We start from the raw sequence: 26,764 nt of genomic DNA on the forward strand, positions 1-26,764 counted from the left end.
GTGAGGTATACACTGCGTACTCAAAGTCGAAATAATGAAATCAGTTTTATGTATCTTGCTTGTTGTTCCATTGAGGCAGGACATATTTCCAAAGAGGTGTGCAAACACTTCATCTTCTCAAGAGCCAGCGGCGGTGGCTGTTGCGGAGTATAGTAAAGAGATAGAGTAGGTTGGAGCCCATCAGCCTAACATATACAATCTGCACAACAATCCCAGCTAGTCAGTCAGTCTAGTCATTCAGTCAGTCAGTCAATATAATAGTGAATGGGTTTTTGTTGTGTCATGTGTCGATGATGGGATATCCTGAGTCCTGACAGACCGATCCGATGGGAAGAGAGAGAGAGAGAGAGAGAGAGAGGTGTAGATGTGCCCGGCATAACTTGTTTCTCATGTTATCTATACTTAAGGACCCACTTGGAGGTACATACGAGAATACCATCATCCTTGGCCATTAAAGCTTGAGTTTCACAAATGAAAGGCCAAGGAGTTATGTTACCTTGAGTTGAGAGTGGTTTAGCGCAAAGGATATAGTGTACATTTATCTATTGTTTGTCATCTAAAACAATACTCCATCACCATCAAAACATCATTTGACATAGAATATAGAGTGTAGGCTGTATAGAAGCGAGTACCGCTTGAGCAACGTTTTCTTCTTATGTCACTCGTCGTCTATCGCCGCTTGTCGCATCACATTTCGTTCGGCATCGTAAATTGTTATCGATTTGTCATCGACTTTGGAAATCAATTAACAACATCAAACATCATTGATGCAAATCAAATACGAAAGCCAACAGCAGCAGCAGTGGTGGCGGCAATGGCAGCAGGACGAGATAACGACAAACCTCGTGCTGGAATGTGGGGGAAATTAACATAAAGAGGTCTGGCATTGGGCGCCATTCAGTAAAATAACCTCTTTAACTCCCTTTAGCCTAGCTGAGTCTCTCATTTCATTTCAGGAGCGGTACGGTCGGTGTGGTGCACGACCATATTGCTTTTGTCTTGTTTGCTCAAATACTCGATGCGAAATGCAGCAGTTAAGTTTCAAAGGGTGTGAGGTGTGAGGTTGCAACAACCAACCAACCAACAGCGATGGGGCAAACTTGATTCAACTGACAAGATATATTGGGAATTATTTGCGAGAGTGCAGTACATAAAAGTACAATAAATCTTTCTCGCTAGTCCTGGAGTGTCCTTCCCCTGCACTGTCGCCTTCATTCGCCTTCCTCCCATCGCAATGAAACCTCGGAAAATCGTTTGCATGTAGCAACATTGGAATCGGTTACAGGTGAAATTTATAATTTGTAACGCATGTTGTTCTCTATTTGGGGGAGGTTTTGCGGCGTTTGCAGTTGGGGTGAGTGCATTAAGTGCCAGTGTTTGTTTGAGAGTATTTATATTTATATGTATGTATGGCGGTATGTGTTTTGTTAGGGTATGGATGTGTATATGGTGCATGTTTTGTGTCAAGTCATGTTTATGCGAGTCATTTAAGCATGCATAAGTTATTTGGCATAGAAATTTACACTAACCCCATTTCTACCCTTGCCCCTTTTACCCACCACCTCTCTCACTACTCGCATATCGATGTATTACTTTATGGAAACTTGTACCTGTCAACCTGGTACACAACAATAATACACCAACCCCAATTTAAATGCCCCTGCACTTATCCCATCTTTAAATTTTAATTTCCCTTCGTTGTTGGTGCAAATGAGATTTTCAAACCTCAACCCCTATACGCGCGGCCGCCACTGCCGCCTTCGCTTGCCTCCACACCGCGCTAAACCCCGCACCAGACCATACTCTTACATATGTCGTTTGCTCTTTGCTGATTCAAATAAGTTTAAACTATTTATAGGGGGTGGGGGTAGGTTGAAATTTGTGCGGTGGTTGGTTTTTAGGGGATGTGGAATTTGTATACTGTATGCAGGTACATGTGTATGACATGCGCTAAATGCCAATTTGTGACAAGTGCGTTTATTATACGAGACTATACCCAGCCCTCTCAAACCCTACTATGCCCGCGACATGCCATGTTTGGCAATAGTTTCAAAATATACCCTTTTTCAACCTGGGGCCATGTGTAGAAATACGCGAGTATGCTCTACAAACTTGTCACTTAGTTCGACGAAGCCTATGTAAAAGCATTAATGTTGCTGTTTAGCATTTTGTTGTTGTTGTTTGTACTTGGTCAAAATTCTGCAGCTTCTGATGCATTCACTGGATTTTGAGAGGAGGGTAGATTTTGTAATTAGTTGCATTTTTCAACGCGACCTTTAGCTCGTTTGTTTTACAGAGTATTTTAACTATATAGGCGTTTGAAATACTGAGCGGGTTATATAAATATTTTGTTGTTTTTTTTTTGTTTTGGAAATATTTTAAATGGATCCTCGGGTTAACCACTAATTAAACATCATTTGGTAATAATGGATAGTGTGGTAGCGGTTGGTTTAGGTCAGATTTGTTTTGGCGTTTAATTGCTTTGTAGAGGTGGGACAAATTTGAGAGGAAGCATCATGAGGCTAAAGTGTTTATCTAATTGGAGTAAGTGTGTCTTGAAATAAAAATTAAACAGCTTTTCAAATAGAATTCCATTTGAAAGAATGAATTTAACAATCACACGAGTTCCGATTAAGGCAGAATTAAGAAAAAAAGCTGGAATGCAAATCACACTGGCAACTTCCCATTAGTAACCTTAAAATGACATTGCAAAAATAAAACGTTCGGATTCAACTTATAACTGTAGGTCCCCTTCATCCCTGATAGCATTACTCACAAACAGGAATAGTAGAGAATTGTAAGTCACTAGGCCCTAGTTCTAAATGGACTGTTGCGCCACCTAATTTTTTTGATTTTATGTTAAATACATTTCTGTTAGCATTTTGGGAATGACACAATATTTGTTCTTGCAAAAGGACACCCATTAGGGAGCTAATATGAAGTCTGCTTTAAGATAACAAGTCTTTGGAGCGCTTTAGGTCCAGTGAAAGCCATATGAGTTTTGTGGCTGCGCATGTTGGTAAATTGTGCCACCTAGAGTTTATTATCGCAAAAGCTGTTTCCTTTAGCAGAAGTTTACATGTAGCTATCGGTATACCTATCTTCTCCCTATCAAGTGAAAAAGGTATGACGGTTCCATTTTTATCGAGTTCATCGGGTCTCTAATTTCCTGTGATGTCTCTGTTGCCCAGCACCCAACAGATGTGAATGTTAAATTTCTGCGCCATATCCATAAGAGACGATCGACAATCGAGGACCGTTTGAGATTTGGTTGAGACACCATCAAGAGACTTAATAGCAGCCTCACTGTCAGAGAAGATGCGGATATCAGAAGTAGATACAGTAGATATCAAGTTTTCTTTTAGCCAGGAGAGGACATCTTTGATCGCTAAAATTTCGCTTGGGAGACGCTACAATGATTAGGGAGGCGGAATGAGATGCTTTGATTAAGCTTATCTGATAATTACCAACTCCCTTATTTTTTCTTGGCTCCATCTGTATAAAAATGGATGCATTTGTCATCCAGGAGTTTTTTGTCTTCCCATTCATCTCTGGATGGAATGGTTACTTCGAAGTTTTTTTTTTCGAAATTGGGGTTTTGGAATAGTGTAGTCAATGTACTTTGGTATAGAACTAAAGATGTTCAAAATAATGGAGTGCCCCACAATGTTGTTGGTCCATTGAGATGAGGCCTTAAGTCTTATAGCTGTACTCGCTGGCATTTGGTTTCTGTCGAGGGGTGTCAGATGGAGGAGAGTGTCCAACACTGCTGAGGGTGTGATTCTCAATGCCCCGCTTATGCAGAGACATGCAGTGCGTTGGACTCTGCTGAGTTTGTCGTAGTATTTGACCTTCTCCAGTGCAGTCTACCATACTGCAATCCCGTACGTAAGTATTGGTTGGAAGACCGATGTGTATAGCCCATAGGTAATGCGAGGTTGGAAACCCCATTTGCTACCTATGGCTTTCTTGCAAAGGAAAAGAGCTGCTGTAGCTTTTTTAACTCTTTCCAAAATATTAGATTTCCTACTTCATTTTTTGTCCAATATCAGACCAAGATATTTGGCTTCATTGGTAAGAATTAGTGGTACTCCTTTTATTGAAGGACGTATAATTACTGGGTTCTTGTATTTCCGTGTAAAAATACGAGGTCTTTTTTTTGAAGAATAATACTAAGTCCGCAAGAGGAGGTCTCTCAGTGTATTAGGGTGTTCTCCTTGACGCCGATAGCAAAATAATCGGCATACCTAACCACTCTGTATCCTTATCTCTCAAGGGATATTAGTAGTTCGTTAACCACTATGTTCCACAGGGGAGGGGACAGAACACCTCTTTGCGGAGTGCCTCTACTGACAGCAATTTTCGTACAAAAATCCCCATCTAATAGTTGATGATCCTGCTTTTTAGCATTAGATTAATCAACAACAACAGAGTGAGTATTCAACGTTTAGGGTCGTCATAGCAACGTTGTTGAAAGAACCAGTAACGCTAGTGACTCCAATTTAATTTTGTAGTATATATTGTGACTTGATGCCAAAACGATAACATTTTACAAACCTCAAAAATGTCACCATATTTTTCAAACAAAAAAAAAAAACATTTTATCTCCAAAATAATTGAATGCAATGAAAAGTAACATTTTTGACATCTTGTAAAATTTCGAGAAAATTCGAATTAACAGTTTTTACAAAAAATTAAAACTACAAACATTACTTAAAGTTGTAAAAATTGATTTTCGACTTAAATATTTTTCAAAGATTTAAGATATTGGCGCCAAACTAATTTCATTTTAAAGAAAATGATTTTTCGACATTTAGTAAAACTATTATAAAAATTCATAGTTCGATTCTCATGAATAACTCGTGAATGTTTCAAAAAATTGAACACTATACGAATAATTATGGCAGTAATCCTGCCTGGTTTTTGGGGTGTCCTTAGTTATTTCAGATTACCAAACTAAGCATTTCATGTTTTCGTACAAGGAGAAACTTTAATGATATTGTGATTAAATATCATAATTTATAATTCTACTAATTTTAAAAACTTTGTTTCGGGACTTTAGCTAGATATAGCCAGGCCATTTTGGACTGCTCCCTGAGTGTTCAGATAGTTTGTCCACGTTTTATAGCAAAATCAAATACTTCTTTTCAGGCTCCATATTTTTTCTCAACGGCCAGTTTCTCCTTATCTAATGCTCTTGCTTTGCTCTATTGTCCCAAAGACATATAAAACAGGGAAATTTAGTGTAACCACTTTGTCGACCGAGAAAAATGTTCACCATTTTCAAGTCGACACAAATTTGGCAATTATGGTCAGTGTATTTAATTTTGTTTAAGACTATCGAACTGTTAAAATATTCTTCCTTCATCTTGGTACTGTGGGCAATAGGTACCCCAGCTTATTTATTTCCATTATGTAAAAGAATACATTTTAGGCTTCGTTTTGAGCTATCAATGAATTAACGCCAGTCTTTTGGTTCGTATTTTATTAAGCCCATTTTTAAAAATAAGTTTTTGATATCTAAACGAAAGGTTATATCGTTTTCTTCGAAAAAATAACACCGTAATTCTTTATCTCTCTTACGATAAAAAGTTATTTTAGCATTTAAGGAAAGCACATTTTTTTCTTTCAATCTTGATGCTAGCAGTTCTGAAACTTGTTTAGACAGACTTAAATCTCTTACAAGATCATTTAACTCCTTTTGGGAAAAGCATTTTGAATCATTTGACATGCCTTGAAAATCAGCATCAGCTTGGTCCTTCATGTCTTGTTTTAAGGGTTCAAAAATATTTGTATGCACTGAAGAGTCAGTTGAACGCTGCACTGGACGTTGAACTCAACTAGTACTGCATAGTGTTAAAACCGTTTATATTCCCGCTACAAAAATAACAGTCCTCGAGATGATTTCGTGGTTCTCGCCAAATAGTCGGTGTTTCAAACTTAAAGGCACTTCTTTTACCACTTTTCCATAATCTTAAATATTCTACACACGACTTACAAACACATTTGGAAGCCCAGCACTTCTCATTTTCATCCAAGAGGATGCCAAATTACTCAAAATTGGTATTTTTAACAAACTCTGATATAACTTTATTACGATAAGATTTTGTAACACATATTCTCCGCATATGTAGTAAAAATGATCTGGGTTATTTAAATAACGTCTTTTTGAACTACTAATGACGCAAAAACTTGAGATAATAATCTTAACGCCTTAAAATAAGTCTACTATCGATTAATATACAGGCTTTAATGATAAAAATCAAAACCAAATACACGAGAGCTGCTAAAAAAAATTTTAACGGTAAATTTTAAACAAACAAGTCATAAGTAAGTTCTATCAACTACAAAATTCGAGGCAACATACAAAAATATAAATTTTGTAGACCAGTGTTATATGTCAAAAACTAACCTTTATTGACACTAATACATTTTTCTTGTTAAGAGTTTTTTATTATCTATCTTAGGCGTCCCTGCGTTAACCCATCAATTCATCCTAAAACCGCTCATACCGTCTAAAAGAACTCATCCCAAAAAATATAAAATACTGGGAAATTAACTAACTGAAAGAGATGGTTTGTGCATTCGATTTGTTCGGTCAAATACACAAACCATTTTCTTTAATAATTTTTGTTCAATTATTTCATTTTGTATTTTAATAAAAAGCTAATTTTTTTAATTATAAATTTATATTAATTTAAACAAAATTCTGTTGGCATAATCAACAAATAATTCTTTTTTTTGACATCTTATTTGTTAAAATAAGTTGAGTGTGAAGGCCAACAAAGTAGGACTTACTTATCTCTTACTTATAAACCCCATCAACAAATGTTAAAACTCCTTAGACCAGAACAAATAATTGACTATAAAATTTACATATTTCTATTTTTTTTTTAAATTTTGGAATTTTCGTCTAATCAATTGTTTTTGTTTTTTCTTTCCAGGTAAGCTCAGTTTTATATAATAAAATATTAATATATGAAGTAAAACATGGTAAGTTTTATTTTATTTTAAATTTATTTATAATGACATTTAAATTTATATTTTGTAAATTTACATCCAGGATGTTTTTGATTGTTCTAAGGCGTCATCAACTTTCAAAATAACATCAAAAATACACCATTTTGTAATTTCACAGCAATATAATCAAGTGGGTCACTTGGGCGTATACACACTTATTTTGAATAATTTTTTTTACGTACAATTTTAATATTAGTCAAATTCCCAATCTTTATCTTAAGAAAATCAATGTTAAGCCAAAAAGCCATAAAAAATCCTTCCTTCTAACAATCGATAATATTTGTATTAAAAAAAAATACTTATATTTAAGAAATACAGAATAAAAATAATAATAAATACTAAAAGATGAATAGAGTTGAAAACATTAAAAACTTGTGTTTATATTGAGATCTTAAAATATAAAGAACCTATCATCAAGCGATTCCCGATAATTTGCCTGTATATGATTACTCCACACGTTTTTATAGCCTTTATACATAAAGAAACCCTTTTAAGTAAAATATGATATACATGATTTATTTCTTGATACCTTTTTTTTTAAGTATTTCAAGACCATTAAATTACTCATGTAATTCGCCATCAAAAAAACAAAAAGCCTATGCCGCTCTTAACCACACCTAAGCACGTCTAAGCATTGAACTCCTTGAAACCAACAATACATTACATATGTACATAAATTCAGTTTAACACCCATAATTTTTCTTTTTTCCTTTAGCTCTTTTTCAAAACCACAATCTGCCACTTAAATCATAAACATAATCCTTTTGTATGGTTGTATGGTGAGTCTTAATGACCACTTTTATTCAAGTCACACCATATTTTCGCACCAAGCAATATTATAATTACATAACAACACACAAACGTTTTGTGTCATTTCATCCGTGATGTCCTGAAGGCAAATTAAAATAAATAAAATGAAATACGCATTTCTGTTGGTATCTCTATACTAACACCAAAGGTTACCTTTTCCCTATCTCTCTCTCTCTCTATGTCTCTCACTCTCTCTTCAGTTCATCATCAGGACTTAGAGGACACAAAAAAAAAAACACGTGTATCTGGGGGTATATGAAATATCCTGGAGATCGTAAACATGTTTTATGCGTGTTCTACTAGAACTGACGCTGGCTCTCTCCACATTGAGATCGTTAATGTCATCTAATTTTTACTTGTTGTCCTTGTGTCCATTTTGCCACAGTCACACATCCACTATTCACCATACAACCCACCCATCATCGCCTGCCCAGTCTCCAGCCCAGGCCCACTTGAACCATTTCGTTTAGCTGGGTTTAGGTTTATTTTTTCGCCTGGGGTTTGTTGTTGCTTTAGTATAGTGCATGTCGCTCGTAAATTCGCACAAAGAAAAGTGAGAGGGCAGGCTAGGAGTAAAGAAGTTAGCAACCAGGCAGACAGGCAGGCCAAATAAAAATACGTTTTGCTATCCTTGTGCTCGCTCGTAAAAACCACTAAAACGTAAATCCTTTTTCTTAGGGAAGCACCTATTTTATATACGAGCACTCTTTGCGGACACACACATATACAAATATGAATGTATATTCACGATTCACATAACACCATATAAAAGTTAAGCAAAGGACGGACGGACCACCGACAAAAATGATGAGGAGGATGCCACTCTTTTCGGTGGCAAGGTACTGAGTGGAGGAAGCTCGTTCATAATTTTTATGTTCTGCTTTGATGAACAATCGGGTCCTGTATTGGAAATGAAATAAATTTAGACTGTCGCAATTCCTTCTTGTTCTTGTTTGGGCTAGCCAAGTTCTGGGACATCCTTTAACCTTAGAACCAATTCAGTAAAGAACTCCGATTTTTAATAAACTAATTTACCAATCATTAAAATTATAAAGAACAGACTTTAATCGAAGAATTTAAAACTCCGCACGAATTAGATTTGGGGGCGTGGCATATACCCACTTTTCATGCTAATAATGAGTTTAAATTATTTGTTTTATTAACTTCCCATAGGAAGTTATTGTAATGGGTCCAATTTGTCAAATTGAAAATTTTGACATTTCTCGACGTTTCAAGGTTCGAACGTCCGTACGTTCGACGTTTACGACGTTTTTTCAGTCGTCCATAGCTCAAGAATCAGAAGAGATATCGATACCAAATAAATTTTGTTATACAGATAATTAGGCAAAAAGATGCAGAAAGTGTTCTCAAGAAAATTGCAAAGGTAGTTTTTTTTACCATAGCAGTTTGAAAAAAAGGTGAAAATTTTGGCTAACCCTAAATATTTTACGAACTAAAAACGCTAGAGACTTGAATTAAATTTTATATAATATATTGTAATGTGATATCAAAGAAGTATATTTTTTGAAAAAAAAACCCTTTAACTGTTTTTTTAAAAAATCAAAAAAAAAATTGTCACCTCCAAAATTTTACAACTGAAATATAATTTCATCTCCAAAACAATTTTGAGCATCGAAGAATAATGTTTTTTGACATTTGATAAATTTTGAGAAAAATCGAATTGACAGTTTTTTTTATAAAAAATAAAAATCTAAGAAAAACATTACTCAAAAATGGTAAACATTGAATATCGATTCAAATATCTTTTCAAAAACTTGAAATTTATGCTTCAAACTTATTTGATCTTATAAAAAATATGGTTTTTAACATTCAGTAAAATTTTGAGAGAAATTGAGTTGACAGTTTTTTTACAAAAAATAAAAACCTAAAAAAATGTATAAAGGTTGGTAAAAATTGATTTTCGACTCAAATATCTTTTCAAAACTTTGAGATATTGGCTTTAATTTACTTTCATCTTTCAAAAAATATTGTTGTCAACATTCAGTAAAATTTTGAAAAAATCGAATTGACAGTTTATTTACAAAAAATTAAAAACCGAAAAAAAATTAACAAAAGTTGGTAAAAAATGATTTTCGACTCAAATAGCATTTCAAAAATTTGCGATAATAGCTTCTTACTAATTTTTACTTATAAGAAATATTGTTTTCAACATTAGGACAAATTCAGAGAAAAATCGAATTGACATTTTTTTACAAACAATAAAAACCTAAAAAACCTTATTTTATTTCACAGTAAATATTGTTTTCGATATTCAGTGATTTTTATATAAAAATCCAACAGTAAGTTTTTTCATAAAAAATGAAATCTATAAAAAATAGTACGCAAATTTTTTAAAAATTGATACGAGTTCATATAGACAAACTTTTAAGCAAGACAAATCGACAGACGGGATGGGAAGTTATCAGTGTGGGTCGCATCCCAGCCTCTTTTTTAAAATTAAATGGAGACTGGTACTGGTCTGTATGTTGACTTCAACAAAATTCTAGACACTGAATTGGAGTATTTGGGGGTGTGGTGTCCATCCAGTTTTTTAATGTATTTGATATCGTTCGTTTAGAAAACTTCTAAACTTGTTGAATAATGAAATTTAGCATAGTTAAAGGACTTGCTGTGCATAACGAATAAAAATGTAAGTCTGCAATGATTATACATTTGCGCAAGGGGAATATAGCCACTTTCTCATACAAGGTATAAATCACAATTACCATTTATAAGTATTGTAGAACAATGAAATTTAGTAGAACGATAAGTGTTAATATGCTTAAAACTTCAAAAATCTACAACAACTGAAATTCTGCACTCAAAGGACGTGGTATCGACCCACTTTCTTTTAGGTATTAGTCAAATTGACCAGTCTTAATAGTTGAAGAACAATGATATTTAACGGAGTAATACTCATCTGCATATTAACATCTTCAAAAATTTAAGAATTAAAATTAATTCAATGGGCGTGGTATCCACCCATTTTCATGTAGCAAAAGCTTTATATAGCAACTTTCTCATGCAAGCTGTACGTTAAAATTACCACTTACAAGTGTTGTTGAAAAATGAAATTTAAAAGAGTGGTAGGCGTATGCATACAATAGCGCAAACATCCAGGCACTGAATGTTTGTACTCAGAGGGTGTGGTATCCACCCACTTTTCATACATTTGTTGTGGTTTATAACGAATACTTCTGATGCATGATGTAGAATTGAAATTGAGTATTGTAAAAGAATTTGTTTTGCAAAGAAATAAAAAAAAAACGATTAGAAAATTTGAGATGATTTAAGATTCGGGGGCGTGGTATCTACCTACTTTTCATATGTTTCATTTCATTTGAATGAAAAAAACTAAGAGAAACATTAAAAAATAATATAAATGTTCGAGAGCCGTGATTTACTTTTAACATTTATGAGTGCAATATAAAAATTACATAAAGTAAGTGAATGATTTATGGATGACAAACGTACTTTGGTACTATGCGTCAGAATTTTTAATAATTTGTTTATTAATAGTTCATTGTGATTTGTTGGTTTGTGGCTGAATCTAGACTCTTGTAACGTGAACTGCATTAAAAAGGACTTTATTTTCTATGACACATCATTTAAAAGGAATGCCTTTAAAAATGTAAAAAAGGATCAAAATTGTTTCCTAAATTATTTTTTGTTTTTAGATTTACGAGCAATTAATTGTGCTACAGCAACTTCATGAGACTTTTCATTGTACGTGAGTTCCTATATCGTCTTGATTGGGCTAGTTGAGGTTCATTGCTTTCATAGTTGGTGAAAAAGAAAGAAAACAAATGTTATATAGAAAAAAACATGAATAGTTGCACGGTCGGCAACCAATTCGCTGCTGGTTATGTTTCCTCTATATTCCTACATGACTTAACAGCATTGTCCTTATAGCTGGCGCAGGATATTATCATCATCGTTATCATAATAATCATCATCATTATTATTACTTCGGGGTTGAAATTTTTCCCGTTTTTAGCTTTTAGATACAAAAGCTATATAGTCGATTGTATACCGCCTCGCCTGTGCTGCGTCTGTCTCCTCAAAGTTACTGCTATACTTAAGGCCATAACACCAGTGTAATTTGCAACTTGCCGCAGGATTGGGTGTTAAGTGAGCGTTTTATTAGCACCACACCACGCCACTCCATTCCACGCCACGTCGGACTTAAGCGATGAATAATGTGTCTCCCCGTGAGCCTCGCACTTTATGTGAAACCACAACCCAGCTCGCCTGCAACTGCCACCCACCAACTCTACCATCCCACCGCATCCTCTGAAAATATAAAAAGGAAGAGGAGGCTTTTCCTATATATTCTTGAAGAAAACTTTATAATCGACTTGATCCTTATTTCCCGTTACTCGCTACAATATTATGTGCATGATTATGTGTTTCGTTTTCAGCTAAAAAAGAGAAAGAAGAAAATGCAATCCTGCCAGAGAATTATCCTGTTTAACATGCATATGCATGCAGCTCATGAAGTGGCGCTTCATAAATATTCTCATCTGGAATTTACTTCGCAATGCCACTGCATTATGCGTTAACTCGTAAATTGGTCATTTAATGCCCCAGCATCAGCAGCAGCAGTAAAAGCATCATATCGTTGTCATTGCTGTATCCTTATCCATAATGGTGGATTTCCTTTATTATATGTATGCATGACTCCTCTCAGTCTCTCGTCCTGATTATCTAATTAGTCATTTAGCAGTTTGATTTGCGCGACATTAAGTCGATGGGCGTCATCGTATCGTCCTAAAGCTGTCGGTCGGTCGTAGTACAGTCATCAACGACCCTGTCGATATTATACTGTTGTTTGGGAGTTGGAGGTTGGAGGTTGGGGTTTTGGATATTAACCAATTTGATCTCTGATGACCTCGTTCCTTAAGCCCTCTAATTCTGCTGCTGCTGATACTGCCTCTTGCCTCTTGTGGTCGTAAAAGGATTCATGTTGTAAATAGTCCTGGGTTTGACTTGTTTGCCAAATGTCAATGCATTCGGGAATGAAAGGGCAAATAGATGCCATTAATCCAATGAGACAACAACACAAATACCCCCACAACAACATTTATACGTCGAATATCCTTGTTGTACAGATATCAAATGGCAGGAGGGAAATTAATGAGGAAATTTGATGGCGAAATTATTTTATGTGAATGTTTTCTTAATACACATATCAGTAAGTTAGGTATAAAGGATAAGAGATATATGTTATGTATATGGATACAAGTATTATGCGTTTACATCCTTGATGCTTTAGAGTCAATTTTGCAGATAAACATAAATGAAGATGGTGCATTGCAGAAAACAACCCTCTCTTACTCTCTCACTCTCTCTCTTGACCTATCATCGAAGAAAAGAAAAGTTTTTGAAAGTTAATTAAAAGGCACAAAGAAGGAGGGGAAAACTAATCTTGCAGAATGACATCATATATGTTATATTAGAGAGGGGGGTATTTAATGCCCTATTGTCAAATGTACATAATTATAAGGGTAAAGAACTTTTTCAATATTTTTTTTTGTAAATATAATTCTGATTGGAATCTTGAATCTTGTCTAAATCTTCTTAAGAAAATTCTCTTAGGTTAGCTTATTGCATCTTAAGGTTAAGGGAATACAAATGTTTGTGAAAGAAAACTGCAAGGGGAAGCTTCACTTTGTAAAGAATAATTAACAAGACTTGTAGACAGATTTCATAACTTTCATTAATGATTGTTGCAATGAAATTAAGAGATATTTGCAAATATTTATAAAAGTTTTGATTAAAATTGACGTTGATTAATGTCTGAGAAGTTTTTTTCGAAGTTAAGGGCTCACGACCCTACAAACAATAAGGCATACAGGTATTCGTATCTTTTGACTAATTTGATTGTTTTGTATGATTACAAAATAGTACTAAAAAATCGCACAAATTTCTAAAATTTTAATTTTTAACTTCCCATTATAAGATCTTATAATCGGCACACCATCAAAGTTTTATAAATGTCCTTATAATGAGTGTAGAGTTAGAAAGGAGATTACGATGCACATTGCAATGAGTTGCAAATATTAAGCCTGGTAAAGCATTCCGTATTCACTGTACTTAACATTACCTTGACGAAATTGGGCAAAAGAATAATCTGATGAGCGTTTCTATTACGGCTGAAATGTTTGAATTGGGAAACACAACATAATTTTTTAACAAGACCATTATTAATTAAAATGGCGACATAATATAGATAAAAAAAAAAACCTCTCAAGGGTGTTGAAGAGATGCAAATGTTTCAGTTAGACAGCGGTCGTCCATTATTTTAGGAGCTCTGTTTTAAATTCTGTCCAAGAAACTCATATGATGAGCTATTGGAGCGCTTGCCAAATAATCAAATTGTATTCGTGTTTTTTAGGAATAAAGGCTTTTAAAATTATAGCCACATCAGAAGGGGTAACAAATCTTGCATTGGCGAAGAATGCCTTATAATTTGGTAGTATTGAGTTTTGGAAGCATTAAATACTGCACGGTTTTTAAATTCCCATTAGATCACTCACTCAAGATCAGAATTTAATTGAATGAGCTTATCTACATTTGAAGGACAGGGATATGAATCTTAAATCGAATCTGGAAAGCTTATCATACTGTCATTAGTGCGAAAAAAATTTGTAGATAAGTAATTCAAACCATTTATTAAAATAAAAATGTAGCATCAAAAAAGAAAACACTTGGTACACCAGCGTGAAGTTAGTTTATATCAGATTCGAATCCATCTATTTCTACATTTATTAAAAGGTGTATTCAAACACAATGAAAAATTGATTGATAGAAACCAAATACATGCAGTTTCTAGAAGAATGCTTAATGCTAAGTCTCAATCAAATGCCTTTGAAATACCAAGTGTAATAATCTTACTTTTTTCAAAGAGATGAAGAGATTTCTTTTACTTTTCGGTATGATAGTCAATGAGATCACCACGTGGCCCTTTTGCTACGAAACTAAAGATGAAAAGATTTCTTCCACTGTTCCATGAGATAATCCATGAGATTTAGCTGCAAAAGCCATATTGCCAGCTATTGAGAAACTTTCGTTACTAAAAATATGTCTGATATTGAAAATAAATAAGAGATTTTGTGGCCTTTAACAAATGGACTTAGTAGTTTCCTCTAAAAAAATTTAAAACCAAATTTGTAAAAATTGATTTTTGAAATGGATATCTTGAAACAGAAGTTTTGGCCCCAATCATATTTTCATACAAAACATTAAATACGACCAAAAACGTTTCCTACTTATTAATTTAAGGTAGCGCTTCAGTCAGAGGCGCACCTGGGCCTCAACCAACATGCGTCTCCAGCCAGCTCGGTCCCTAGTTTCGCACGCCAAGTTAGTGGAGGTCTTTACGCACCTGAGTGCGCCACCTGAGTCGCGGTCTTCTTCTACTGGGCCGTCCCTCGATATTGGATTCGAAGATCTTCCGGGCTGGAGCTTTGATGTCCATTCACTCTACATGAAATAGCCATCTAAGCCGTAAGACTTTAATTCTGTTGATTAGGTCAGTGTTGCTGTACAGCCCATACAGTTCGTCGTTGATATTCTCCTCCATTCTCCATCTATGCGTACGGGACCAAAAATCACCCGAAGAATTTTTCTCTCGAATCATCCTAAGACGCTCTCATCTTTCTTTGACAGGGTCCAGGCCTCAGCGCCATAAATGAGAACCGGGATGATGAGTGTCTTATAGATGGTGATTTTAGATGCTCGAGAGAGAACTTTACTTCTCAATTGCCTTGTAAGTCCAAAGAAGCAGCGATTTGCAAGAGTTATTCTTCGTTTGATTTCAGCGCTGGTGTCGTTGTCTGTGTTAATAGCGGTGCGTAGGTAGACAAAGTCCTTAACTACCTTAAAGTTATAGCTGTCCACGGTGACGTTTTGTCCAAGACATCTTTGTTCAGTGTCCTTTTTTGATGAGAGCATATATTTGGTCTTGCCCTCATTGACCACTAAACCCATCTTCTTCGATTCCGTCGCAATACTCAAATCAATCCACTGTCATCACGCTTTGATCTTCTAATTATGTCAATATAATCTGCGTATCCGAGTAATTGGATGGACCTTTGGAAGATTGTGCCTCTAGTGTTGACGGTAAAGTTTTGCACAATTCTTTTCAGAACAATATTAAAGAAGTCGCATGACAGTGCATCGCCTTATCTAAAACCTTTTTTGACATCAAATGCATCGTTGAGAACTTTTTTGAACCTGATAGAGCAGCGTGCATTCTCCATCGTCATTCTGCACAAAGCGATAAGTTCGACAGGGATGCTTAAACTAGACATTGCTTTGTAGAGGTCTTCCCTATCAAATCGATAAAGAGATGGTCGGTATCGATTGGAAGCTAATGGGTTTTTTCCAAGATCTGCCGTAGTGTGAATACTTGGTCGATAGTGGACTTTCCTGGTCTGAAGCCACATTGATAAGGACCTATTGTTGACAAACGGCTACAGAAGTTCACATAATACGACAGAGAGGATCTTATATGCAATGTTATGGAGACTGATGCGTTTGTAGTTGGTGCAATTAAGAGGGTCTGCTTTCTTATATATCGGGCAAACTATATGCTGAGATTCCACTCATAGGGAATGCTATCTTTGTCGATTCCGGGTAGGCGGAATTGTTGATGTGCATCGCCTAGGTTGAGTGATTCTATGTCCCTTACAGCGGAATTCGGTTCATCATCGCCGTAATATAATTTGGAAAAGTTGTCTTTCCATATTCTCAACATAGACTATGGGGTTCTTCTACGATGTTCCCTTGATCGTTTTTACATTCTTCTGTTCGTGGCTGGTACCCTTGGGAGGTTTTTTTTACCTTTTGCAAGATTTACGAACCTCATTACTGTTGTGACATTCTTTTATCTCCTCGATCTTCTCATACTCTCTTTTTTCCACCAAAAACGTTTCTTAAAATTGAATAAATGCTTTAAATATCTTTAAAGTATAAATAGTTTAAGCATCAATTATTTATTGCATACTTTCCATAATTTCTCAAATATAACTTATCTATGGTGGATCGCATCCCAGTCTCTTTCTTAGCTGTTTAGTCTTCAACATCTGTGCAGTTAAAAATGTCTGATATTTTTGAAGTACGAGTTTAAACTTTTTTGCATCCCAAACAAGACTGAGACTATCGTTAGTCTCTTGTCGGTATCGTTAATCTTTTCAGGTTAAAGCAAAGAAAATACCTTTTTTATTTTATAGTTTTTTTTTATTATATAGAAAAACTATAATAGATAGCAACGTTTTTAATGACAAACTTAAATCTTATAGTCAAAAATGTTAAAGTCTGAATTGGCCATAATATAATATATAATGAATACCTGAGAACGGGCCAGTTTTGAAACTTTTGGAAAATTGCTTACATTACATCCATTCCCCAATCGAGACCCAAACAAGATGTTACCAATTATAGTCCTAGAAGTAAATTCACAATGATTCCGAAATAATTTGAGAAAATCATTTATAGTAAATTAACTTTTATATCAAAGATCTCATTTTTCCATTTCAACAAGGTTTTTTCTTTGAAAGATTGATGGCAACTATTCTAACCATTTTATGCAATAAAATCAAAAGTAACTTTGAAAATGGTTTTCAATCTAATGATATTTACACTGATTTTTCAAAAACTTTCAATACAGTCAATCACGAAATTTTAACAGCTAAACTGTCAGCTTTAGGTTTTCGTTCGAGTTTTTTTTGTTTTATTTGAAATTTTATTTGTTAGGTCAAATTCAATACGTCAACATAAATTCGATTCCGAATAAATGTGATTATATAATCATTCGTTGTCACTTTGAATTATCAAACTTTACTTATTTAATAAACAATGTCAATATCCAAATGTTCTCAAAAAAAAAAAAAAAAGGATCTTGGAGTCATCTTTCATCCGAAGCTAACTTTTTCTCTCCACATCAACTTCACTGTAGCAAAGGTTAACTCCTTACTTGTATTCAATATCTCGTAATTCCAAAGAATTTTCTGAACCTTTTACATTTAAGGCGTTGTATTACTGCTTTGTTAGACCAATAACAATTAAAAACTCGAAAACGATACTTTGAGATAGTTTTCATTCGTGATATTCTTGCTTACCAAATTGATTAAATTCGTTGATAAAATTATATATAATATTTCTTGAACCATTTCATAGACTAAACTTCGGAATCAATCAGCCTATTGAACGGTACCTGAAACAAGGGAATTTAGTATTTAGTTATAATGACTTTGAAAAATTTAAGGTATCAGTTAAATATTCTTCAATCTCGTGGTTAGCTTGTATTTTGTATTAACCTTATTGTAAAGCATGTTGTTACTATCTTATCTTTTTGCAATTAGTCTACAAGATTATAAATTATTCACATTACTCGTATGTATTATAAATTTATTATATGACAAATAAATAAATAAATTTACGAAAAGATATCAAGACTAGAGAAAGAGAAGAGACTACATGCATCTATATGATATATGAATCTCGTAACTTTTAAAAATATTGTTCAAATAATTCCTTAAATTTTTGTAAGGCCTCATTTGATTAAAAGAAAAGGTATATTATATTTTATAAGAAATTAAACGGAAACGGTCCAAAGCCCCATTGCTCAGTTCTCCCGAACCAAAAAATGTCCTTTTAGCAAAAAAAAGTTCGAATTCTCTCTTTTTTTATGACCTGAACTTACGATCAACTTAATTTCTATTGTCTTACCATTTTTGCCATAAAAACAATGCTTCTTTTAAGTACCCGTTTATTTCTTTTTCTCAAGTCAACCAGGTCAACTCATTTGGCCTTGCCTTCGCCATTTACTTGAAGGACACAGATTTTTATGTCAAGGTTCATTACGAAAAAAATCATTTTCTTTGAACATAAAACGGCAATCGCATCAATATCCCTCTGTCATTCCTTATTTTTTGTTGCCTTTAAGCCTTTTTTGTTTGGCTTCTTCTTCGAAAAATTCAAGTAAATATTTCAACAAAGTAATTAACAAAAACGAAAGCTTAAACCCTTAAGTGCCTTTTTGCTATTGCTGTTGCTGTTGGTGTTGGTGTTGTTGTTGATTTTTGAAACTTTTTTAACAAGGTACCTATTCTAAGCTAAAGTCCAACATAAAAACGACACTTTTGAAGATTTTTCACAACCTTTTCGGTTTTGTCTAGGTAATTGAATTTTACAGCAACCATTTTAAAAGTGTTAACCTCTTGACTTTATTGTGAATTACTGTCTTCTTAATTTTAAACAGATCGAAAAGAAAGACCCTTTTGGGGGGTGGTCGTCGGCGCAGTGTTGGCGAAAAAGTTTTTGTGTCATTAAAAATTTCTCCATCTCTGTAGCTTTCTCTCTCTCTCTCTCTAGGGACAAAACAAGCAGTCCTAAGGCCATCGTTCGTGGTCGATTTATACAAATTGCTTTGAAAAAGCCTTCAGCTACTACCCCTGGAAATATAATTTTTTGCAACTCAATAAAAAAGGCAATTTCATTACCCACTTATCTATTCATACAGATTCTTATTTACATTCTTCGAATATGATTCTTTAAAAGGATGTACAGAGAGGTACCCCCCCACCGTCCAACGCTCATTCAACCGCACAATCTGCTCGCCGCCGACGCAGCCTGCTGACTCCCACCACAACTCTCGCTCCCTCTATTATTTCAAAATTATTATATTCTGATTACGATACTTATTTTTGTAATATTTTTTTCAGAGTTCTGGAATTTTACGTAATGAAATTTTATATTTTAACTTTTGGTTTTGGTTTTGGTCTCGTTTCGTTTTATTTGAATTTACCGTATCTAATTTCAGGACAATTTCTCCTTATTTACCCATGATAATACAGATTGTATGCGTGGAGGGGGGGGAGAGTAACAGTAGCGAAGTCCTCTTAGAAATATAGAATCACATCATGGAACCCATTGAAACAATCTTTTGGAAAATAAAACGTATGCTTTCGGCCTCGAGCATTTTTAGAGATAAATTTTGCGGTATTGATTTTATTTACTTTGGTATTGTAACAGTCGCATCTTCTCCGCCCCACCGACCTCCAACTTTTTACTTTGATTGGAATACGATTTTCGATTTGGATATTTATCTAATATTTAGAAGAAAAAAAAGAATAACTTGTATAATTTTTGAAAGATTGAGATGCAGAGAAACCGAGATGTTTATTTTTATTTAATCTTTAAGCTTCCATCAGTTTTTTTGGGTCTTTCGATGTCCTTATAAGACAAACCGTAGTCATTGCAATTTAAGAAAATAGAAAAACCCATATTGGAATATAATTTATTTTTAAATTATACGTTAGGGTTTTTTTAAAAGGATTCATTCGTTATGGACGCATCAACTCAATATGTCTTTCGATTTAAGATAGTAAGTTTTTCAAATGATGATATCGATCTTTTCAATACTTGTTTTCAAATAGTTTGCTCTTTTGACAAAATTTGAATTCGTTAAATTATTGAATTAGAGATTTTGTCTATTATTTAGTACTCGCCTGTTCCACACATGACTGAGTCGTTAATATTAGTATATATATTGACGGCTTTAAAGCTGTTTATGAAGTGGGAACAAATTTCTTTTCTGAGACCCTTAAACTTGCCAACTCCTTCAAACTTCTCGATCAAGCTGACATACGTTACAAAACTAAACAGAATTAAAATCGATTACTGCCACAAAAATCAAATCGGAGATCGTAAATTACTTTCACCAATAAAAGAACTTACTGTGCTTAGCTCTCATCAAAAAATTAGAACCTGGGAATGAGAGGGCTTATAAGCTGGCGAGGATTGGATAAGTACAACATACTGAATAAATCAGTATAGACTTAACGATAAATTCCTATGAATTAAAACGGATCATAAGTAACAAGATAACCCAAAGAAACAAATGAAAGACGAAAACGCTTTGAAACCTGTGTCACGGCCAGGAAATTATGGGCCAAATTCGACAAAAAAGAATACCACCCGATAAAACGTGTAAGGAATTAGACTTCGTATGTCAGTGATCTGCGTTATTTGTTGGACAAATTTATTTCAATAATCTTGAAGCACTCGAAGATACTTTGTTATTAGATTTCACCAAAGCCTTTAAATGGATAGAACAAGACAAGCCATATAGTTTTAATCACTCTTTTATTGAAGTTCTGGATATAAAAATGGATCTACATTAATGTAAGTTTGACGAAGCCGAAAAAAGTGAATTATTCGTCACAAAAACCTAAGCCATTAGATCGATTGAGTTTAAACTTAAAAATTAAGGTTTGCTTTACACGTTTTTTTTTATTATTTTCAACACTAAAATTTTTAGGCCCCGTATAAATTGAGAATCATCTCATTTCTATATTTTTGTAATACTCCAAAAGGGTGTACTTCACATACTCGTTTTAAAACTAATTTACAACCGAAAATACTGACAAGACTCACGAGACTGGAAGTAAGAATATAATCAAATATTAGACCAAGATATCTTACGAGATGAGTCCGAAACTTTTCTTTTCTCGGATTGAAATACATCTCTTCGTGCCATAGAACCGTTTTCTAACTATAATTCCCGTCTTAAATGACCTTACTAATTTTGATCAGAATTTAATAACAATTTTCAATACTAAAAATAATAATAACTAGCATTTGTAACATTTCGTTTGGGGATTAAGAGATGAAGAAAAATTATTTTGTTTTGTTTTATAATTGAAAAGCAACAATTTTATTTCATTTCACAACGATAACATTTTGATAACAAAAGTGAAGTATAATTTATTTGAACTCTCTAAGTAAAAATAAAAGTGAATCGATGCGTTATTCTTGTCCGCAAAATTGTCCTTTTCATAGAAATGCTCCTTAGTACACCACATTTTTTGTTTTTTGGTCTGACGTTAACAAAAACAAAGCGGGATGGCCCATGTGAAAAACAATGATATCCCGCAAACACTAAGCGATTGGCTTTGCGACTTATTAATTGTCATTGCGAATGCAAGGTGAACCGGAAATTACAGTCAAACGGAAGATCATTGATATTCGAGGAGTATGTACATACATTTTCACCTGCGTACTTTCCGTTAATAATGGTTGCCTCAATCAAATTCGGCATAAATCGCGGTGTATTCAAATAACGCAATATCATAATAACTGCACCAACTTTGAGTTGCAAGTTATGTGGTGGAAATCCTCCATCTTGATCAAATAGTTGCCAAAATCAATGAGATGACAAATTTTTTCCCTGTTCCTCCAGGTGCGTCCAGAAAGAAATAGACCAGTATTATTGTCCACTGCTTGCATTAACGTTTCCTATACTTGATTTTGCTGTTCATTCAGCAACGCACATTATTTTGAACGAATTCCAGCAGAGTACCAAAAGTGTATTGCAACTCTCGATTTAATTCTTTGCTCAATGCATCGTGCGTCGATCGATTTAGCGCAATCATTCCTACTTCAATCAGTAGCTTGTTTGTAATAGTCAAGCGTTGATCCTCAATCCGAACTATTTCTACATTGTAGATTTCATCGGTTATTTGGAAGTCGGGATTATTCGTTAGAATGCGCAAGCGATGTAACATATCTTCACATATTTCGTCTTTGTATTTATTCCATAACTGAATTGGTTGTGAAGGGTACGCATTTGGTGAAACAACTGAATCTGCAAGTGTTAAATCCCAATGATAATCGTTCTTCAGCAGACCCAATAGTTAATATGATTCTCGATATGTTTAGCATTGGTGGCCAGGCCATTCACAATTTTCAAATGGGCAAATGATTTTGGTCCCCTTACATTTACCAACAGCAGTCGCAAATAAAAACATTCATCATTTCTAGGATGAACAGTGTACATGCCACCTAGAGCATCAGTGGAAAACACCTGTGGCCAATCTGAAACTGGGGTTCCTCGTTTGCGACGTTGAAATTTCTTTGTTGAACAAAAAATTCCCAAAAGTAAGCCTTGGTTGAGAATATAGGTCCCTTGAAACGTGAAAAAATTTTAAATTTTCAATTCTACAAATCGGAACTTTTACAATAGCTTTCTATGGGAAGCTAAACGGAGTTCACTGCTTTTCTGTTAAATGTTTTGCTGAATTTTGTCTGCTATATAAACGTCACGGAGCCCGTGACCTTTCCATTTAATGCAAAACCGTGGAAATCTGTTCGAGTATTCTGGAGTTATAGCGTCAGGAAGGAAAACCCGACTTATTTTTATATTATAGATAAATACGCTATTAATATTTCGAAAATTATTTTTGTTTATTTGGTATTTTTTCACATAAAATGGGAATACAAATTTGATAGATTATAATCTGTACTTTTCAATGATTGCGAATCAAACGAGTTTAAAGTACATACATTTCAGAATTCCACACGGTAGTTATTAAGGCCATTTTCTTTTTATTTTATTTATAAACGTTTTGTCTGTGTTAATTGATTTTAAGAGAATTATTTATGCAAACGAGGTAAGAATTTTCAATACTTTTTCAATTACTCGTGGTTGTAATTTTGTTTTTTGAATGAATAAAAATTTTTGAATTTTGAATGAATTTCTGTGGTCTTAAGGAGAAATCTTTCTTTTATTTCTTGTATTAAATGATTTGACGTTGCATACAGATTACTAATAAAGAAAATTATAGAATTTTATAATATTTATTTAAAGAACTCAAAATCGGTGTTAGAGAATATTAAATATAAACAACTTGTTTTTTTTTTTACAGCAGATTTTAATCTTAGCAATATTGATAGAATTTTGCCTCCGAAGAAAAAAGTTTAGTTCTCTTTAAGGTTTCAATTGAAATAGTAACTTTAGACTTTTGCTGACAATTTTCAATCAGTTTACTCCTTAGATACTTCCCCTAACAAGAATCTACTTTATGTAAATAGAGTTGTCAATATCGGATCTTTAGTTCTACGTCCATTTGAAATAGAAGTAATTTTATCTAAATTGGGTGGTAATAAGAGTGAAGAGACTGATGGGATTCCTGTTTCTTGTTTTTAGGAACTGCGGCATTGCATTAGCCCAACCACTCTCATGGATTTATAATCTTTCATCAAAGGGCAATTCTTGTATTGCAGGATGGTTTTTATCTATTACAAATTTAAAAACCGGGTTATAAACAGGACAAGATTAATTATAGACCCATTTGTAACATTTCTTGTATTCCGAAATTATTTGAAAAACTTGTCTGTAATAGGTTAATTAAATTATTTCAGAATTATATTTCAGTTTCTCAACATGGCCAGAAACTCATAAAGAATATGGAGAATCATGCAGATACTATTTCTACAGAGTTTGCAAAGGCATTTGATAGACTCAACCACCAAATCCTATTAAATAAACTTACTTCTCTCGGCATTCACTAAAATGGGTTGAATCATATTTAGCTGGCAGAGTTCAAATATTTATAGTTGATAGTTTACTTTCAAAATTTGTTTCGGTTCCATCCGGTGTTCCGCAAGGAAGCTATTTGGGTGCAATACTGATATTGTACTGATACCAGATAATATTTAAAAAAATTCAAACTGCATTTTTTTCGCTGACGATGTCAAACTTTACTTTAAGATTTCTTGTCAAACTGACTGTTTTCTTCTTTTGTAAGATCTATCAAAGCTTTTGGTGCAAACGAAATCACCTTCTGTTAAGTGTTTCGAAATATCAAATTTTGTGGTGTTCCTGTAATTCTGATAACATAGTGTTTGATAGAAACATAAACATCAAATTTATAACGTATTACTAGAAAGAAAGATCTTGAAGTAATCTTATACACAATTTTCTTTTTTAAATCACTATGATTTTATTATAAACAAAGAGAATTAATTGCTTGGTTTTCTAAAAAGAAACACGAAAGTATTTTCAGTATTATCTTTCTACAATTGTAGTACTGTTTTTAACCTTAATTATAATAATTCAATCGACAAAATTGAAAAAGCTCAGAAGAATTTTACAAGTCATGCATTTTATAACCTCAACTATAGGATTGCAAGACCTTCTTACTATAGTAGATGTTTGTTGTTTGGGATGCAATATTTTTTTGACCGTCGGGTTTATTTTTCCGTTATGTTTTTAAGAGAGATAGTAACTTTTCAGGATGTGCAGGATCACCATGGAGAATTCACGCTTCTCCAGAAAGATTGGAAACAACTTAACAGAATCTTTCGATGTCAAAAAAGGTTTTAGACAAGAAAAAGCGTTGTTGTACTAGAAAGAATAGTGCAGAGCTCACACCTCAACACTTGATACACTATCTTTTAAAAGTCTGTCTAATTACTAGCATATGCTGATGACTTTGACATAATTGGCTTTTGCGAGTATTGAGGCAGAGGCGGCAAAAATGGGTTTAACGGTTGATGAGGGCAAAACAAAGTATATGCTCAAGATAAGACCTACAACACCAACATCTTGGTGAAAAAGTCACCATCGAAAGACGTAACTTTGAGATGGTCAAGGACTTCGTCTACCTAGGGTCCGCTGTAAACGTAAACCACCAAAAATTATATGATTTAGTATCTAAGAAAATTGTAATCTGTTGTAATGAAATAAAACTAAGCTACATATATTCTTAGACTATACTGCACAGGATCATTTCTGTAGTCAGTCTTCTCTTAGTTTTGAAGAAAGTACGAAATTATTCTTAGTTGTATTGGAAGAGAATACAAACAATTTTCTGAACTATTTTGTATATAAAATAGTTTTTGTTAACATTTGTTCGACAAATTCTTGAATACTAAGCACTCAATAATGATTGCCAAAAATTCCAACTTACTGTTACAAAAAAGTCAGCTTAGATTTGCGTTATGGTACGAATTCAAAAATCATAACGATCTTCCACCTTATTAACAAAGATGTGTTACATTTTTGTGCCTTTATTTTTAAAGCAATAAACTGAAATAATGACCCTTTGCATCTTCTGTCAGCATTGCAGAATGCATTAAAAAAAGTATATCCAAACTACTTATAATTATATTAATAATAAAATGAATGTACTAAGAACGGACCAGACTCTATACAGTTGCTGAAAACTTAAGTCATATGCGAAATAAAAATTTAAAAATTTTACAAAAAGGATTGCTTTGTAATTATTCATGGTTCTTCATTTAAAGAACAACATCTGCATTCAAAACTTAATCACCTTATAATTTTTCTAACAACGTCCTACCTTTAATTTCAAATGACAAAGTTCTAAATTACAACATTTCAACACCTCATATTTCACAATTAGCCTGTCACGTCAAATACTAGTTTTCCAAATTTGTTTCTCTTTTAAAATTTTGAAACAATTTTTCCCTTGTTATCTCGTGAAATGACCCCTAACACAATTTTTTCCGATTAAACAAATCCCTAACATAACAAAATATTTTTGACTTTCGAAACACAACAACAAAAGAAAAACAAAAAACAGAAATAAATCAAAAAAAAAAAAAAAATAACAAAAACATTTCACTTTCGATTGTAAACAAGCATCAAGCTTAACCAACCAACAACCTATAACCTACATCCCTATAGATTGCAACAAAACCATCAGAAATATGTCTAAGGATGTAAAAACAAGGATAACCGCTTTCCCATAAATCGCATTACCAAGGTGATAGCTAATTTAAAGAAAAAAAAAGTATAAAGAAAAACAAAATAATAAATAAGTAGGGAAAAACTTGTAACCGAATATTTTCCAGTTTATACCTAGGGATGAAAATCAGAGTTAAATATGTACCCATTTTTATTAAAACAGCTATCATCATCATCATTATAATCATCATCAACAAGGACACGAAACACAATTGAGACAAACAACAATTGTGTAACTGCTCTGTGGCGTGGCTGTCTGCTCAAAATCCTAGCAATGTCACGAATAAATAACCGCCTAATTCAAAATGAGACCAAGTACAATATACTCAAAAAAATTCAACAACAACAAACAAAAAGGAAAAGAAAATAAGTAGC

At 33.7% G+C, this 26,764-nt stretch overlaps 1 protein-coding gene and 1 pseudogene across 1 annotated transcript in view; both read left to right on the forward strand.

The window, feature by feature from the left end:
* The window catches only part of LOC129942298 (uncharacterized), a 463,167-nt gene that overhangs the window by 179,775 nt on the left and 256,628 nt on the right, over positions 1-26,764 (forward strand). The gene's annotated exons all lie outside the window — the stretch shown is intronic.
* LOC129943606 (small nucleolar RNA U3) lies at positions 25,387-25,499 on the forward strand (annotated as a pseudogene).

The sequence above is a fragment of the Eupeodes corollae genome, chromosome 1, assembly GCF_945859685.1.
Source record: "Eupeodes corollae chromosome 1, idEupCoro1.1, whole genome shotgun sequence".
NCBI classification, from domain to species: domain Eukaryota; kingdom Metazoa; phylum Arthropoda; class Insecta; order Diptera; family Syrphidae; genus Eupeodes; species Eupeodes corollae.